Consider the following 13,398-nt stretch of genomic DNA (forward strand, 5'->3'; position numbering starts at 1 on the left):
AGAGGTTGAAGTGAGCTGAGATCATGCCACTGTACTCTAGCCTGGGCAACAGAGTGAGACTCCATCTCAAAAAAAAAAAAAAAAACAAAAACAAACAAACAAAAAAAAGGACTTTAAATAGGTGCTTCCCAAAAGAGGATGTCCAATGACTGTTAAACTCCTGAACAGGTGCTTAAACCTCATGGGTCATCAGGGAAATGCAAATTAAAATGAGAGTAAGATACCACCGAGTAGCCACCAAAATGGTGAAAATTACACACCCAGTGTTGGCTAGGATGTGGAGACGGTATCACCAGTTTGGAAAACTATTTGGCAGTACCTCCAAATCCAGCATCTCCACTATGTATTAGATAGCTCTTGGATATCATGCCACCTCCCCAGCCTCTAGCCTCACCTTGGTGTGAAGGCTTTGCCACTTTTCCTCCCACTTCAGGTACAGGTACAACCTGCCAGCACCTCCCTTCACCCTCAGGGCTTCTCTGATGCCCCTGAGGAATGAGATAATAAGGGACCAACCTGGCACCCACAGACTTGCAATCAGAAATGCAGGAGAGTTAACACACTCAGGCCTGTCGTTGTGTTACTGAATGGTGCCACACAGTTCCAGGGTCTGGGCGACTCAAACAAAGAATTGGATGAGACACATACAGATAGCAAAAAGTGTATTAAGTGCAGTATTCCACTCTCGGAGAGGAGGAGCAGACTGATCTCTGTGAGATGAGATCGGTATTAGTTTGGTGTACTTTGGACCTTTCTACTTTTTTTTTTTTCTCCCTTCTTCCCAACACTGCCTAATCTCTAGCCAGTGTCTGTCTTTTTGACTGATAGGTGTGTTGCTTAGTTACTTTGGCCCCCGTGAGCTTGCACCTTGCCTCCATCCCATAATCCTAAGTACATACATGATATGCAGCTCATATGCATGAGCCTTAAGTAGCTGATTACCATAATGAGGTTATGTTAAGGATACCTTTTCTCTCCAATGCGCATGCCCATCTCTGAAGAGCAGCCCCTTACTGGTTTGGTCAGGATCCTGCCAGCCATGGGGTCTTGTTCACCTTTATTTTATTTTATTTTTTTGAGACGGAGTCTCACTCTTGTCATCCAGGCTAGAGTGCAGTGGCACAATCTCGGTGGCTCACTGCAAACTCCGCCTCCCGGTTCAAGCAATTTTCCTGCCTCAGCCTCCCGAGTAGCTGGGATTACAGGCAACCGCCACCATGCCTGACTCATTTTTGTATTTGTAGTAGAGACTGAATTTCACCATGTCTACCCGGCTGGTCTTGAACTCCTGACCTCAGGTAATCCGTCTGCCTCAGCCTCCCAAAGTGTTGGGATTACAGGCGTGAGCCACTGCGCCCAGCCCTGCTCACTTTTTTATCTTACTTTTGTTTTGGTTGCTGAACCTTTGCTTTTTGTCTGGCTTCTTGCTCACCTGCCCCTTCACCTTGCTTCTTCTGCTGTCTGCTTTTACTTATTCTGCCCTTTATCCAACTTTCAATTCCCTTTGCTATTTTCCTGCCTCATTTTCCCTGGTCTCCTATCTCACTTGGACAATGGCAGATGGCTAAATGACAGATGGGAGTCAGTGGATAAATTCTTCCCTCTACCTCATCCCAGATGAACTGTTATGAATCACATTCCTTATAAAACCTCTTGGAAGATGTTACTACAAGATTCAGCATCAGCTGCCTTTGGTACCAAGTGGTGGCCAGCTCTGAAACTCACCCTCATATTGGCTCTCATGCCTTCCCTGTTCACTTCCTTTCCCCCTTACTCTTGATTCCCTGTAATTGTACCCCCCAGTTAAGTTCTACCTAAGGCCAGGCACCATGGCTCACGCCTGTAATCCCGGTACATTGCGAGGTTGATGGGGGAGGATTGTTTGAGGCCAGGAGTTTGAGACCAGCCTGGGCAACATAGTGAGACCCCATCTCTGCAAATAATTTAAAAATTAGCTGGGCATGGTGGTGCACGCTTGTAATCCCAGTTGCTCAGGAGACTGAGGTGGGATGATCCTTTGAGCCCAGAAGTTTGAGGCTGCAGTGATGAGCTATGATTGCACCACTGCAGTCCAGCCTGGATGACAGAGCCAGATCCTGTCTCTAAAAACACAAAACAAAACAGAAGTACCTTCTGAGCTTTTGCCGCAGGCACTGCTTTCTGGAGAGGACGATCTAAGATACACCCCTAGGTATATCTCCAACAGAAATAAATATATAAATGTACTAAAAGGCATTTACGATATCATTCACAGCAGTCTTCCTAGTAGCCCCAAACTAGAAACAACCCAGATAGCCATTCACAGTAGAATGGATTAACATGTTTAGAGTACATGTAGATTCCGGAGTTCTGTGCTACAAAGGCAATGAACAAATTACTACTATGTTGCAACATGGTGAATCTCATAAACAATGTTGAACAACAGAAGCTGGACACAAGATTACATTTTGGGATGATTCCATTAAATTTTTTTTTTTTTTTTTTTAAGAGACAGAGACTCAGCCTATTGCCCAGGCTGGAGTGCAATGGCATCATCATAGTTCACAGAGCCTCCAACATCTGGGCTCAAGTGATCCTCCCATCTCAGCCTCCCAAGCAGCTACAGCTACAGGCATGCGCCACCACACCTGGCTAATTTTTAAATTTTTTTTGTAAAGACAGGGTCTGGCTCTGTTGCCCAGGCTGGTCTTGAACTCTTGGGCTCAAGAGATCCAGTTCTGGGATGATTCCATTTATAATTCTAGAATAGGCAAAATGAATGCATGATGTTAGAAGTCAAGATAGAGGTTTATCCTTACTCTCTTGGGGGTAGGAACTGGGCAGGGGTATGAAGAGGGGCCCTGGAGTGCAGGTCATGCCTGACTTATTAATCTGGGTGCTGGTTTCACGAATATGTTCAGTTTATGAAAATTCAACGAGGTGAACACTCTGTGATTGGTGCATGTTTGTGTGTGTGTAGATTACACTTTGACAAACATGGGACGTTACACATGACCTGGGCAGGGTCCTGGGTGGGTCAGGATCTGCATGCTGGGAGGGGGTCTGTGGCCTGCTCTGACTCCACAGTCCCTCGTGGGTGTTAAACTCACTCAGCACTCCCACGCCACTTCCATTCTCTTTTTCACTCCCAGGTCCAGCCCAGGTATTCCCTCAGGCAGCCCCAGACTTTCCTTGGTTTCTACCATCCTGAACCCAAACCACTCCCTCTCCAAGTTGCAAGCACCTGCTAGTTGATGGCCCCCTCTCTGCTTCTGTCTCATGGATTCTCAGCTCTGGACATTGTTTCTGTTGTGCTTGCCTCCTTCTCTCTCTCCACCTTCTCTGGCCTTGCCCTGCATTTCCTGCCTCCTCTCTGCACCCTCCCTGGGCCTCCCCCCAACAACCATGTTCAACCCTTGCACTGGTGGGCCAAGGGCGCAAACACACACTCAAGCCCCACACTCGGGAGGCCTACATATTTTCAAGTTAGAGATGAAACTGCTCCCACAATGCAGCCCTCATTTGCACCTGGCCCTGCAGCCCGCCCCTGGGGCGTGATCTCCCCTGGCTTGTTCTCATGACCATCATCCACTGGGGTGGGAGCTAGGACAGTGCCCGAGACCCCTGGGTGTGAGCATGCTCCTGAGTGGGGGCTAGCCTGGACACCCTTTCTCCACCTCGCTTTTCCAACCTGGCATTTCCAGGGCATTCTTATCTCCTCCCCAAAATCTCACCAAGTAACAAGATGGGGAAGGAGCACAGACAGGTACCAGGACACCAGGCTGCCCAGAAAACACACTCACACAACCACACATAACTACATACAACACACACAACCACACACACATGCACAACCACACACACTCACACATGCATGAGCACACACACTCTCACACACATGCACCCAGCCACACACTCATAGCTCACACACTCTCTCACACACATGCATAACCACACAGTCGCTCTCACACACATGCACAACCACATACTCTCACACACATGCACACACCCACACGCTCATACCTCACACACTCACACGCTCACATGCACAACCACACAAACATAATCACACACGCATTCAGTCTCACACACATGCACACAACCACACACTCATATCTCACACACTCAGACACACACACACAACCACACACTCACATGCACACACCCACACACTCATACCTCACACACACGCTCACATGCACAACCACACATACATAATCACACACACATTCAGTCTCACACACATGCACACAACCACAACTACATACAACCACACACAACCACACACATGCGCAACCACACACATTCACTCACATATCCAGATGCATGATCACATACACACTCTCACACACTCATATGCACACAACCACACGCTACATACAACCACACACAACCCCACACAGTCCTACACACTCATGCTCACAACCAAACACTCAAAACCACACACACAACCACATGCACTCAGCCATACACAACCACCTACACGGCCACGCATACTCACTCTCACATAGTGACATACACACAACCACACACGACTGCACCCTCATAACCACACACAACTGCACACTCACAACCACATACACAACTGCATACTCACACACTCTCACACACTCATACACACAACCACACACACAACCGCACATTCACAACTACACACAACCATACACAACCTCTCACACAACCACACATTCACAATCACACAAAACCATTCACACACTCATCCACACATGCACTCAACACTCAGCGCCACATCTTCGGGCCTGTGGGGATCTTTTTTTGACATCTGTCCTCTCCCACAATTCACTGTTGTTCAGTTATCAACCTTTAAAACACTCTTAATGAGACTGAAATTTAAAAAAAAATTATTGGGCCGGGCGCGGTGGCTCAAGCCTGTAATCCCAGCACTTTGGGAGGCCGAGACAGGCGGATCATGAGGTCAGGAGATCGAGACCATCCTGGCTAACCCGGTGAAACCCCGTCTCTACTAAAAAATACAAAAAACTAGCCGGGCGAGGTGGCGGGCGCCTGTAGTCCCAGCTAGTCGGGAGGCTGAGGCAGGAGAATGGCATAAATCCGGGCAGGTGGAGCTTGTAGTGAGCTGAGATCTGGCCACTGCACTCCAGCCTGGGTGACAGAATGAGACTCCGTCTCAAAAAAAAAAAAAAAAAAGAATTCTTTGCATTTGCTGCTGGTGACATCCTGGCTCTTCAGGGTATGGGATCCATGGCCCTTGCCCAAGTCTAAGGTTGGCCTGGCCTCCATAGCTGGTGGGGCTTCTAGAATGACCACAGGGTGTTGTTCCCTGTAATTTTCAGGCTGTGACATCCCACCCAGCCCCAACCCATCCCTCCTGTGAATGGGATCAGGATCTCAGTTGCTATGCCCAGAGCTCCGACCACCCTACCTGGGCCTTTCACCATACACCCACCTCCCCATGCACTCCACTCCCCAACCCCATCCTGGGGGCTGACACAGCTCCTCCCCAACCCAGGGCTGCTGCTCCAAGGTATAAATGGAACCCGCCCTGTCTCAGATCCTCTTCTTTCAGCGCAGCCACAGGCTGTGAATGACCCCACAGGCAGGTGTCAGGAGGGAGATCGTTTAATTCATGGTCCAAACTGAGACAGGTTTGCTAGTGAAAGGAGGCGCTCTTTATAATTACAGCAGGGTGTAATTGACAGACGTAAACCAGGACGTCCCAGCAAACTGGATGGGTGGTCACTCTTTCAAGCTAGTGCCTGGGACTCTGCGTGCCCAGATACAGCAGGTGTTGGTCACATCTTGCCTGCTCCTGCTGCCTCCTTGGCTGTACCTTGTCACACCTTCATGCTCACTTGTCCCTCATGAGTCAGGCCAGGCATCACCTTGGCCAGGAAACCACCTGGTCCCCAGAATGGAAGAGTGCCCAGTCTGTGTCCACATCACCACCTCCCCAGGCTCAAATGCACCTGGTCTTGTCTCCAGCATGTCACAGGTTCTCCATGGAGATTCCAAGTGTCTGCCTCAGGAGCTGTGAGATGCAGGTTCTGGCCCTGGCTCTGCCATGGACTTACAGATTGGACATGGAGCGCCTCAGGTTTTCCCTGTGAGGGGCAGAAGAAAAGGGCAGCATGTGATCCCTCGGTACCCACAGCTGTTGGACGGGCAGTTTGCCTGAACTCGCCCTTCTTGCTCCCCACTCCCTGGGGTCTTAAGAGGGGCGTGGAGGAGGGGGTGACCTGTCAGGGAGGCCAGATTTCTTGTATCTTCCTGTCATCCCATGTCCTCCCCTGAAGCCACTGCAGGCACAGCGCTGTGAGGCCCAGTAGGGAACATGAGAAGGTAGGGCTTGGACTTCTGATCTGGAACCGGGATCTCCTCTCCTTCCAGGGGTTCCAAGCCCTGTATCCTGTGGGGCCAGCCTCCTGGACCAGGGTACCCTCTCCCTGGGACCTTTACCCATCTCCTTCCATTTAAGGACACCCGCCATTCCAAAAGGTGCCACCAGAGGGCAGCCTCCATGTCAGTCCTTGAGACCAGGTGCCTGAGCTGGACCTAGTGGCCTGACTCTCCGGATGTCAGAGTCCGGGCCTCTGCTGGATCCTGCATTGGAGGGCTGGGGAGAGCAGGCTAGGATTCCTGGGCTTCTCCTGGGACCACTAGAGTCAGCTGGGAGCCAGGGAAATCCTTCCTGAGAGCGGCTCACGCTCCCTTCTGCTGTTGCTGGAGAGGGGAGATGCAGGGGAGGCCCCAGGGGCTGTGGGTGCTGGCCTGGGTCAGGACATTCATAGTGAAACCAGAGAGATCTTGCAGTGAGATTCATTTCGTGCAGCGCACCTGCCTCAGGGCAGGGCTGGGAGGCACGGGGAGGCGATAGAGCCCGTGTGGTGTGGTGGCGGTGGCTGCGGGAGGGCCCGGCGCTTATCTGATGGGCCTGGCCTTTCTCACAGCTCGGAGCAGCCCTGCCAGGCCCATCTTGGCCGGTGGGCCGGGGCTTCGCAGGCCCCGTGGGCTCAGCCTCCCCACTTGCCTGGTGGGCAGGGAGGCCATGAGCCTGGGAAAGGCGCGGGCGGCCACGGCTGGAGGGGAGCGGGCACCGTGGGGCTGCGCGCTGCAGCGGTCTCCCCCCACTGGCTCGAAGACACGTCAAAACCCGGTACAAAAAATCGGGGCAATCTACGTGTTTACTTCTAACAAATGAATGCTTCTAACGTAAAAACAAGACTTTGCACACCACCAGGGGTTGTTCGGATCAGAAAACGCATGGGTTCACGGGATGCTGTGGGTGGAGGCCCAGCTGGATGTGGCCCCGGGGTGGCAGCATCCTCAGCTCTGCCCGTGGCTGGGGGACTGTGTGTGGAAGGTCGGTGAGGGACCCCAGAAAAAGTCTAACTGCCAAAGGCGAAGGTTGCAGTGAGCTGAGATCGTACCACTGCACTCTAGCCCTGACAACAGAGGGAGACTCCATCTCAAAAGAAAAACATTTTTGCGTTTTTTTTTTTTTTTCTCATTAGCTATCGTTAGTGTTAGTGCATTTTATATGTGGCCCAAGACAATTCTTCCAATGTGGTCCAGGGAAGCCAGAAGATTAGACCTCCTTGGTCTAAGGCAAAGCAGTCTCAGGGTCAGAAGACCCCCACCCCAGCTCGGACCCAGGTCACCCTCCCTGCAGAGTGCCTCTCTGAGCACAGGGCACCAGCTGCTTGCAGGGGACTAACCTACCTGCTGGAGGAGGGTTCAAAACTGGCCCCCCATCCTGTGCTTATGTGAGTCGCCAGTGGGCTATCTAGCGCTGCCACTCAGGCCCTGCAGACGGATGTCTGTGGAAGCACTTTCACAACGACATGTCACAGGGACGGAGGACTTCGGATGAGGACTCTCCAGGCTGGCCAGCGGGCTCCGCCCTGACCATGGGCTGGGACCCCAGTCAACCTGGCTGGGGCTGAGCCCTGGCAGAAGGGGCGAGATAGCCTGGCCTGACCATAGGATGGGATTGGGACATTGTCTGGGGGAGCGGGGGTGGGGCCAGTCCTATGTTATCTCTCCATTTCAAAGAGGGAAAAACTGGGCACAGACAGAATCATCAGTCCAAGGCCTCACCGCTGGTAAGTGGGGAACTGGGGTAACCAGACCCTAAATCCTGGGGGTCTGGTAACCGTGACCCTGGGAGGCCTGGCCATGTGGTCCTAGGGTTTTCTGGCCCCCTCCTGGCCTGAGGCACTCATCCCAGCCCCGTCAATTTGATGGGCAGAGACCCAGGCCTGCCAATGGCCGGGTGTGGCCAGCCTCGCGGGACTGAGCAGGGCCCGACAGCTTCTGCCCAGAGCTGCCTTTGATCTCAAAAGGAGGCTACCCCCTTAGGTGAGAGGCGATCTGGGCGCTGCTGTGCTAACCCCATGGCCTAGGACCACTCAAACCTTCTCTCTTGAGTCTCCCTGGACCAAACTACCTGGTTGCTCTCAGTTCCTTCCATGGTCCCTCATCTTCCACCTGCCCCTGCAGTGCCCTGGGGCTCCCTCCAGCACTCCCATCTCCTCACTTTCTTTTTTTTTTTTTTTTGAGACAGAGTCTCGCTCTGTCGCCTGGGCTGGAGTGCAGTGGCCGGATCTCAGCTCACTGCAAGCTCCGCCTCCCAGGTTCACGCCATTCTCCTGCCTCAGCCTCCCGACTAGCTGGGACTACAGGCGCCCGCCACCTCGCCCGGCTAGTTTTTTGTATTTTTTAGTAGAGACGGGGTTTCACAGTGTTAGCCAGGATGGTCTCGATCTCCTGACCTCGTGATCCGCCCGTCTCGGCCTCCCAAAGTGCTGGGATTACAGGCTTGAGCCACCACGCCCAGCCACTTTTTTTTTTTTTTTTATACAGAGTCTCACTGTCTTGCCGAGGCTAGAGTGCAGTGGTGGGATTTTGGCTTACTGCAACCTCCGCCTCCTGGGTTCAAGCGATTCTCCTGCCTCAGCCTCCTGAGTAGTTGGGATTACAGGCATGCACAAGCACGTCTGGCTAATTTTTGTATTTTTGGTACAGATGGGGTTTCACCATGTTGGCCAGGCTGGTCTCGAACTCCTGGCCTGAAATGATCCACCTGCCTCAGTCTCCCAAAGTGCTGGGATTATAGGTGTGAGCCACTGTGCCCAGCCTCCTTCACTCTTGACACTTTATGGGCCTGCCGTCTTCACTCCTTGTTGCCTACACCCAGATGTTCCTCCTGGCCTCAGACCTTTGCACCCTCGCTCTAGCTGAGGGTCCAGGCATTGATCCTCCTTCACTCCCAGGCCTTACCTCCTTTCCCTTAGCCATGGGACATCTTCCTTCTGCCGCCCATGGTTCTGCAGACAAGAACCCTGGGGTGGTCCTCCCTATCCCCTGCCCCCCGTGAGCATCTAAACCTGGCTCATCTAACCAGACCCCTTCTCCTGCTGTAAAGAATCTTATTGCATCTCCTTACCACCCCAAAGTAAAATTCATAGATAATAGAATCCCATCTAATGGGATTCTATTATTATCTATTTCAAAGCTCCATCTAATGCCCTAGCTTTAAAATGAGGAAGAAATAGACCAGGCACAGTGCCTCATGCTGTCGTCCCAGCACTTTGGGAGGCCGAGGAGGATCACACGAGGCCAGGAGCTCAAGGCTGCAGTGAGCCACGACTATGCCAGTGCACTCCAGCTGGGGTGACAGAGCAAGACTCTGTCTCTAAGAACAATAAATAAATAAAATAAAGAGGAAATAAAAGGAAGGTAATTTATAATTTCATTATGTATATCCAGTTAGAAAGAGGTCTGGATGTGACCTACAGTGGACTCAGATGTGGGCTGCACAGAATGGCAGAGGCTGTCACTACTGCAGACACAGATGGGAGCCGAGTTACCCTCGGGGCTTGGGTGCCTGCTGGGGCTACCCTGCCATCCTGGGGATGTGTTTCTTCAAAATGGCAAATGCTTCTTGGTAAATTTCCAAACAAAACAGAGCTCCATCTCCCCTCAGCTTTCATGCTCATTGCATCCCTAGGAAATTGTGCATCTGGAAAAGATGTCGAACAGAAGTAGCCATTCCCGATAGGCTCATTACCAATAGGGTTTATTACCAATCCGCCACCAGAGTTCCTCATCCTCCACGCTGTGGACATGTGGAGCAGAATAACTGCTGTGCAGTGAGGTATGTTCGGCTGCATCCCTGGCCTCTACCCTCTAAATACCAGCAGTACCCCTAGGTCATGACAGTCAGAAGTGGCTCCAGACACTGAGAAATGTCCCCTGAGGGGCGAAATTGTTCCCAGTTGGCAGCTATATTCAGATGCTATGTGGGGTACAGGGCAACTTGCCGCTGGGCGGGATGCCCCTCCCATAGCAAGTCCTTGCTACCCCATGACTACAGCACCGCATTACTGCAGCCAGTGAACCCCCTTGCATTTCTAAACTACCCCAGGGGAGAAGCAAAACTGCCATTGTGGGCCTCTCACCTCCCTGATTCTCTAATCTGGGTGAGTGTGGGGGCAGTGATGACAAGAAGCTCCTTCCCCTCCCAGCACACACTGCAAGCAAGATCTCCGGTCCTCATCTCTCCCAGGCCTGGCTACTCTGTAACAGCTGCATCCTCACTGGCCCTGTGGGGACATGGGACGCGTCCCTGCCATGGCTCCCAGTGGCCCCGGTGTGCTGGCCTTTCTGCCTCCCTTAATTCCAGCCTCCCTGTTCCAGCTGCTTGGAATGTCAAATGTCTTCAGTGCTTTTCCTCTGCAGTTACCCTGGAATTCCAGCGGAGTGCTTAGGTTGGTGGAGCCTTCTTAGCCCAGGTATCCTCCTCCTCCAGGAAGCCCTCCTGAAATGCCCCTCCCTTGATAGGCTGGGGCCAGCACTCCCTGCCTGGTTTCTTTAGCCCATATGAGATAGCATACACTCATTATGTGTTCCTCATTCCCTGCCTCCTGCTCCCCCATACCATCCCTTAATCCAGCCAGAGTCATTCCTCTTCTTGGCATCCAGTCCTGGCCCAGAGTCTGGCTCCTAAAAGGCACTATTATAAATATTGGTGGCAAAGTTGAGGCTGTGACACTCAGTTCAATTCTTTTTTTTTTTTTTTTTTATTAAAGAGACAAGGTCTTATTCGGTCACCCAGGCTGGAGTGCAGTGGTGCAGTCATAGCTCACTGCAGCCTCAAAATTCTGGGCTCAAGCAATCTTCTGACTCAGCATCCTGAGTAACTGGGATTACAGGTGTGAACCATCATGCCTGGCTAATTAAAAAGTAAAAGAAAATTTTTGTAGAGACAGAGTCTCGCCATGTTGCCCAGGCTGGTCTTGAACTTCTGGCCTCAAGCAACTGCCCTGCCTCAGCCTCAGCCTCCCAAAGTGTTGGGATTATGAATGTGAACTTCTTCAATTCAATTCAATTGGCCCTTCAATTCTGTGTTCATTCACCAAAGATTCCAATGCCCCTCCCCTATATAAACTGGGGCAGACTGGAGGAGCAGCGGAGGTGGGGTGGATAGAGTCCCAGCGCTGGAGGCACTTGTGAGCCACATGGAATCTCATCTGCCTGCCCAAGGCTTCTGCCCCTTCTACAGGAACGGAAGTCCCCTCAGGTGGACATAGGAGCTTCTCCATCTGCAAGTGCCCACCAGGGAAGAACTGCGCCAATCCTGATGGTCACTGGGGCTGAGGGAGGGCACTGGGGATGCAGGGGCCCTCTAACTCCCACCTATAGAACACTTTTGGGGGCCCAGGCCTCCAGGCCAGCTCCCTGGCACACACCACTTGTGGAGCTTGAACTTCCAGCTCCTAAGCCCTGGGGCTTTGAGCACAGCCTGGGCAGCAGCTGCAGGCATGTTGGGGAGCCCATTCACTCTTCATCCACCCCCACGCCTGCCCATCTCTAGCCAAGGTCCATGCCGGGCACGCAGGTGAGGGCTGCGGGGAAGAGCACACAGAGGCTGCAGCTGCATCCCCTGGCCGGTCCTCAGCCCACTAAGCCCCTGGCCCAATCCTGGCTGAGACCCCAGCCTGCCCCGTGGGTAGCTGGCTTCTGTGACACCTCCGTTGCATAAGCGGGGACTAGAGGTCAGGTAAAGGGTGGAGGGGAGGGGGCGCTTTAGTGAACGAGGCCATGTCCCAGCTGGCAGGGCTGAGTGCATGGCAGTGAGGGATGCCTGGGTCCTGGGAAGGCACAGGAGGTAGAGACCCCGAGGCCCTGCCAGCTTCCCCCTGCAAGCCTAGGAAGCAAAGTGCCCACATCTTCTGTTTCTGTCAGTTCCTGCAAAGTCCCAGTGCTTGCAACGGGGAAATGGGGCAAGTGACCTTCTCCCTCCTCTCTTGGTGGCTCTGGAAGGAAAAAGTCAGTGGTGTCACCTGAAGGCAGCCCCTTTGGGCAGACTGGGTCTGGGGGTCTCAGATGCCTGGTGCCGCCCCGTGCTGCTGGCCATGCGTGCCCCCGTGCCTTGGTTGGCAGGGTTCTGGGCAGCCCCGCCTACAGGCCTTTCCCCCAGTTCTTCCAGCTCCCCTGGGTGATGCAGGAGGCCTGGCCCTGGCCCAGAAGGGAGGCTGCTCTTGGCTGATGTTCACATGCCTGCTCCTGGGCCTGGCCTGGCTCCTGGGTCCTCTCCCATGCCCATGTCCTTGAGGGCCACCAGGAGACAGGCCCTGGTTGGGGCAGGTGTTGCCTTGGGGCTGGTCCCTCCTAGGCTTTTGGCTGGGTTGGTGCCCTCCTTCCCCACTGGGTTTGGGTGTTCACCTGGGGCTCCTGGCTCTGCCCCAGGTTGACTTTCACAGCAGCAGCCGTGAGGCCTGTCTGGGAGGAGGTGGGTGGAAAGTCCAAGGCCCCTCCTCTAGGCCTCCCTCCCCAGGGGGACTAGTTGGTCATGGGGGTGGGGGTGGGTGCTCCTGGGCGGGCGCTCCCGGGGGTGAGGGGTGGCTGGGGGATGCAGCTGGCCCAGTAGGGCACTGGAGAAGACCCTCTACCCAGAGGGCCCCAGGACCTCCCTCCCCATGGGCCCACACGGCTCTGTGGCCGTGTGTGTGGGAGGGATGAGTGTCACAGCGGGTGTGAGTGCACCTGTGGGTGCAGCCCAGAGAGCCCGCATGGGGGTGGGGGACCGTGAGAACCAGTCTGTGGGTGGAGACCTAGGGCAGGGGTGCCCTTGCTTTCTGGGATGTCCCAGGCCAAGGAGTTTGGGGGCATGGGGGCCCACAGTGCAAGAGGAAATCCTGGCCACTAGGTGTCACCCGGAGCCCATGGGACAGAAGCAGCCCCCCCACCCCCCGCAGGGGAGGGGCTGGAGCCTTACCTCCCAGGTATGCCCACTCCCGCAGCGGGGGGGCAATCCCTGGTCTGTCACAGTGTCTGAGGGCCCACTTGCAGTGGGGAGCCGGTGGCGCGGCGTTACCCCGTGCAGGAGGCCATACGCTGTACGGAAGCGCCTCATCTTCACCTCCTGCCCACACA

The sequence above is a fragment of the Trachypithecus francoisi genome, unplaced genomic scaffold (assembly GCF_009764315.1).
Source record: "Trachypithecus francoisi isolate TF-2019V2 unplaced genomic scaffold, Tfra_2.0 Lachesis_group12, whole genome shotgun sequence".
In the NCBI taxonomy this organism is placed as follows: domain Eukaryota; kingdom Metazoa; phylum Chordata; class Mammalia; order Primates; family Cercopithecidae; genus Trachypithecus; species Trachypithecus francoisi.